Here is a 5,242-nt window from a genome sequence, read left to right as displayed (position 1 = left end):
ATGCAAGTTGATGTTAATGTAATATATTATTTTGTTTTGCCGAGTTTTGCAGTTGATGATGCTTGAGTTATATTTAGCATTAATCTGGCATATTATTTTAGTAAAACTTTGTGTTATTATGTTTCCCTAAAAAAAAATCCTTTTTTGAGAAACATGTCCTGAACTACTATAGATAAGTATGACATGGTAATTATAAAAGTATGGGTTTTGTTGTCTTTTCGTTATATTTTTCTTTACTTTACAATTATATTCTATATCTTCATATTTTGTAACTTCTTAGCTTATACATAGTCTTCTTGATATGTGACATGTTTGCTAAAAATAATTCATGATCTTTTAGTCTAATTATTTTTAATTTGTTGCATAAAATATTTGTTGACAATAACACCTGAACTGTATAAAGAAATGTCTTTGATATACATTTTTGTCTGTAACTATTCCTGTAAATGTGTGTGTTAACCTGAAATAAGTTTTAAATTCTCTTTTACAATTATTTTTTATACTGAAAAGTTTGTTTTAAAGAATAGAGAAGACATATGTTTCTGTTAATGACGCTAGGCTTGGTATGTTATTTTTCTCCGCTTCCCTGGTGGAATTTCCATATCTACTATATGTGTGTGTGTGTGTGTGTGTGTGTGTGTGTGTGTGTTTGTGTGTGTGTGTGTGTGTGTGTGTGTGTGTGTGTGTGTGTGTGTGTGTGTGTTTATGTATCTTTGGATGTGTACATTCACTAATCCATCTATTTTTGTTTTATTCAATCCTATGTTTCATACTTTCACTATATGCCCTTCTTTCCCTCATCTCCTCCCTTCCGCCCATCTCCCCATTCCTCCTCCTCTCGCATCTCCCTCCCTTCCCCTCCCCTCTCTCCTCCCCTTTGTCCTCCCTCTCCTCCCCCTTTCTCCTCCCCTCTCGTCCTCCCCCCTCGTCTCACATCATCATCCACGCCTTCTAATTTTCCCCTCTTCCGCTCTGTCATTTTCGTCGCCTTTTCGTCTCGTTTTCCTACCGTTCTAGTCCCCTTTTTTCGTCCTCTGCTCCGCCCCTTTCTTCCTCTCTCTCTCTCTCTCTCTCTCTCTCTCTCTCTCTCTCTCTCTCTCTCTCTCTCTCTCTCTCTCTCTCTCTCTCTCTCTCTCTCTTTCTTTCTCTCTTTCTCAATCTCTCTCTCTTTCTCTTTCTCTTTCTCTTTCTCTCTCTCTCTCTCTCTCTCTCTCTCTCTCTCTCTCTCTCTCTCTCTCTCTCTCTCTCTCTCTCTATCTCTCTCTCTCTCTTTCTCTCTTTCTCAAACTCTATCGCTTTCTCTTTCTCTTTCTCTTTCTCTTTCTCTCTCTCTCTCTCTATCTCTCTCAGTCTTTGTCTCAATATCTGTCTCCGTCTGTCTGTCTTGCTCTCCGTGTCCCTCCTTTCTGCTCCTCCTCCCTTCTGGCCTCCCGCTTTGAGGTCGCCGTCCGTGTCGCCGTTTAGGTTAGCGGAGCAAATGAAGACGGAGGTGGACACACTGCCGCGCGTGGCTCACATTCCTCTCGAGTGCGTGTGTGCGTATGGGTGTGTATTGGTGTGGGTGTGGGTGTGTGTGTGTGTGGGGGGGGTGATGGGTGTGTGTATGGGGGTGTATGGGTGTGTGTATGTGTGTGTATTTGGGGGGGTAATGGGTGTTTGTGTATGAGTGTGTGTGTGTGTGTGTGAGGGGGGGGGTAATGGGTGTGTGTATGGGGGTGTATGGGGGTGTATGGGTGTGTGTGTGTGTGTGTGTGTGTGTGTGTGCACTTGATTGTTTGCGTTTCCATGCATGTGCCAAAACGTACTGCAATCCATGCTAATGGTACGAATTTGCCTTTAATTCTTCCTCCTTTTTTATGCCAGACGATCAATCGCCGGCTGTAATGATTCTCCAAGAAGACCACAAAGCTATCTGTATGCTACTAATGGCCTTCTTCATCTTATTTACCTCATTAGATCCGAGGCCTCCGCACGTGCTCCTTTCGTTCACATCCCTCGGGTCTCGCCAAGTATGGGAACGATAACCGAAATTTACATACTTGGCTTCGCTGTGCAGCTTCCGGGCGGCCGACCAGGATTCTGTAAATAATGCTATATTTTAGATATATATTCTATTATATTATAGCACTAGAAATATGCTGTGCATTCAAGAACTAAATCCACAAGAAAATCCGAGGAGGTTAAAGCCACTGCTAGATATTTATTGATGGTATATATTCAGATGTAAATTCGTATATACACACATGCAAATTATAAGTTATCCGATTTTATAAACCAATAGCGCATGATATACAATCACCCCGACAAGAAATGCACATTAAAGAGACAACAGCTGCATAGCTAATGAACACGCCAGGTATTGTCTCGAGGCCGAAGAACATTTGTCAAGGCAGGAATCATATCACGCTCTGTTACATCACGCTGAGCACACACTCGCACTCTGAGCGCCGAGCCAAAGAAAATCCCTCGTACTGTGCCAAAGGGTCCTTTTCCCTGCTCTCAGCGTCTCCGCCTCGCCATATTTATTTGATCCCTATTTGCATCCATTAGCGCGTCGTATAAATCCGCCAGTTTGACTCTCGGCGGGGTTCATAAACAGAGCAGTAAATTCAGGCGCGGGGATGCGAAGGCTCGTCATATGGAAACGTTTTGGCGGAGGCGATGAATCACGGGACCAGCGCGGACTGTGGCGAGCGGGAAGGCGAGACGGGGCTCGAGGACTCAAGTTTCACCTGATACCACAGAGAAATTGAAGATGAAAGAAAAAAACTTCTTTCTTCTTCTTCTTCTTCTCCTACTTCTCCTCCTCCTCTATCTCCTCCTCCTCTACTTTCTCCTTCTTCTCCTACTTCTTCTTCTTCTTCTTCTTCTTCTTCTTCTTCTTCTTCTTCTTCTTCTTCTTCTTCTTCTTCTTCTTCTTCTTCTTCTTCTTAGAGAGAGAGAGCGAGAGAGAGAGAGAGGGAGAGAGAGAGAACGAGAGAGACAGACAGACAGACAGACTCTGCTGTGCTGTTGACGTTAAATTTGTTTAGTGCTGTCGGTGAGTGTTATTCTAATGTTGAACCAGAGATTAGCAAGTAGATATAGCTGATGCATGTGTGTCAGCGCGTGTGTACATATGTGCGTTCTGTGTTTGTGTGGATGTCTCCTATTACCCTTTTATCTCAGATGTCTATTTTAGGGAATATAATCAAAACATCAACCAACTTTTCTTACGCAAAAAAAAACACCATACGGTATTTTCCATCTACTTTCTCTTCGTATATCAAAGTGGTTCTGCTTCTGAGGAGAAACGACTTCCTCTTCCAAAGACAGGTCCTCGAGGCAGATGTCAAGTCAGGCGGTTTATGGTGTTTACCTGCATCTCAAAAACTGTAGTGTCACATGATGATACCTTTTTCAGTTCTCTCTCTCTCTCTCTCTCAATCTATCTATCTCTCTCTCTCTCTTTCTCTCTCTCTCTCTCTCTCTCTCTCTCTCTCTCTCTCTCTCTCTCTCTCTCTCTCTCTCTCTCTCTCTCTCTCTCTCTCTCTCTCTCTCTCTCTCTCTCTCTCTCTCTCTCTCTCTCTCTCTGTGTGTGTGTCCCTCTTCTCTTCTCTGTCCCGAATCCTCAAACAGTGTGTGTCCGTGTGTGTTATCAATGGATCTAATCATATTAATAAATATATTCTAACATCCACATATAATTCAATATTTTCAGGACTCCAAACCCACCCCCACTATTCTTGTACTCACCCTTTCCTTTCTATTTCCCCTTCCTCCCTCCCCCTTCGCTCGTCCCCCTCTTCCCTTCACCTCTGCCCCTCCCCCATCCTTCTTCTCTCTTCTTTCACAAACACCTTTTCTTCTCCAGCCAATACTTCCTGTCGAGAGCCCAGCCGGGGGCGTCACGTTCGAGTGGGTGGGAGGGCGTCGGGCGCGGGGCGTGGGACTGACTCCGCGGTGCCGTCGGTCGGTCGGCCTCGCGGGTTTCGGAGGCCTGGAGGGGGGGGGGGGGCGGTCCGGGGGCGCTGTTCATTTCAGGAAGGGGGGTGGGGGGTGATAGTGATAATGACGAAAGCTAGGAAGGAACGAAATAAGGTAGAGAAATGTCCCCCCTAAAAAATGCAGACAAGAATATGTATGTCTGATTTATGACGAAATGAAGGATAGGAAACGATTTATTTTTTCGACGTCCGTAATACGAATAAAGGCGTGCCGAAAACAAATCAGCATTTAGAAATACAACCGAATCTACACATAATAGAAACATATATCCCTTAAGAAATATTTATCTATGGACCCCGAGCTGTCAACGGGCGCATAAAAAGAACAAATGTAACAGACAAAGCGTTCGAAACAGCCCTTATTATAACGGGCCTGTGTCGCCGACCGCCAGTGCCACCTGACACCTGGCACCGAAGCCTCTTTATTCTTTCCTGGAGAGATCTAGTTAACCTACAACAGCCATTACTTTGAACTATCTCAATGGAGGCGTCGGGACTGTGGCAATTAATGGAGCCTAAATCACTGAATCGTCCGGTGATCAGTGCGTGTGTGGGTCCGTGTACTGAAAGGGTTAACGGGTATAAGCATGGGTGTGCTTATGTCTGTATGTCTTGTGTGTATGTATGTATGTATGTATGTGTGTGTGTGTGAGAGAGAGAGAGAGAGAGACTGTGTGTGTGTGTGTGTGTGTGTGTGTGTGTGGTACTGTGTAAGTATGATTTTCTATATCTGTGCATGTTTTTGTGAGACATATGTATCTCGAAAAGTATTTTCCGAATTTTATTCGTATATTTATTTCATTTGCCTACAAGTTCAATCGCTCATCATTATCATTGTTATTAATACTATTATTGTGATTGTTGCCGCCAATATTCTTAATTATAGATACTAAAAATGACAGTAATAAAAATTACAATAATAATAATTGTAATAATGATAGCAATGATAAGGGGAATAGTAATAATGATCATATTAAAAGTAATGATAACAATAGCAATAGTAAGTATAATAACAATAATGACACAATTAATAACAATATTATGATAATAACAAAATTAATGATAATAACCATGCCCATAATAATAATGGTAATAACAATGAAAATAACAAAATATCAATAATAATGATAATAATAATAATAATTACAATAATAATAATAATAATAATGTAAAATAATGATTATAATAACAATAATGATAATAATTGTTATAATAATAATAGTAATAATAATAATTATTTTAATGACAATATTATT

General features: G+C 41.7%; 1 long non-coding RNA gene across 1 annotated transcript in view; it reads right to left on the bottom strand.

The window, feature by feature from the left end:
- Window positions 1–1,948: 1,948 nt before the first annotated feature.
- LOC125045485 overlaps window positions 1,949–5,242 on the bottom strand; it is a 35,915-nt gene continuing 32,621 nt past the window's right edge. The window contains exon 3 of the long non-coding RNA XR_007116554.1: window positions 1,949–2,079. This is a non-coding gene — a long non-coding RNA (uncharacterized LOC125045485). The remainder of the gene's footprint in view (window positions 2,080–5,242) is intronic.

Source organism: Penaeus chinensis, chromosome 37, assembly GCF_019202785.1.
Source record: "Penaeus chinensis breed Huanghai No. 1 chromosome 37, ASM1920278v2, whole genome shotgun sequence".
In the NCBI taxonomy this organism is placed as follows: Eukaryota; Metazoa; Arthropoda; class Malacostraca; order Decapoda; family Penaeidae; genus Penaeus; species Penaeus chinensis.
The sequence above is the reverse complement of the archived record's forward strand: the minus strand, read 5'-3'. Positions and strand labels throughout refer to the sequence as shown.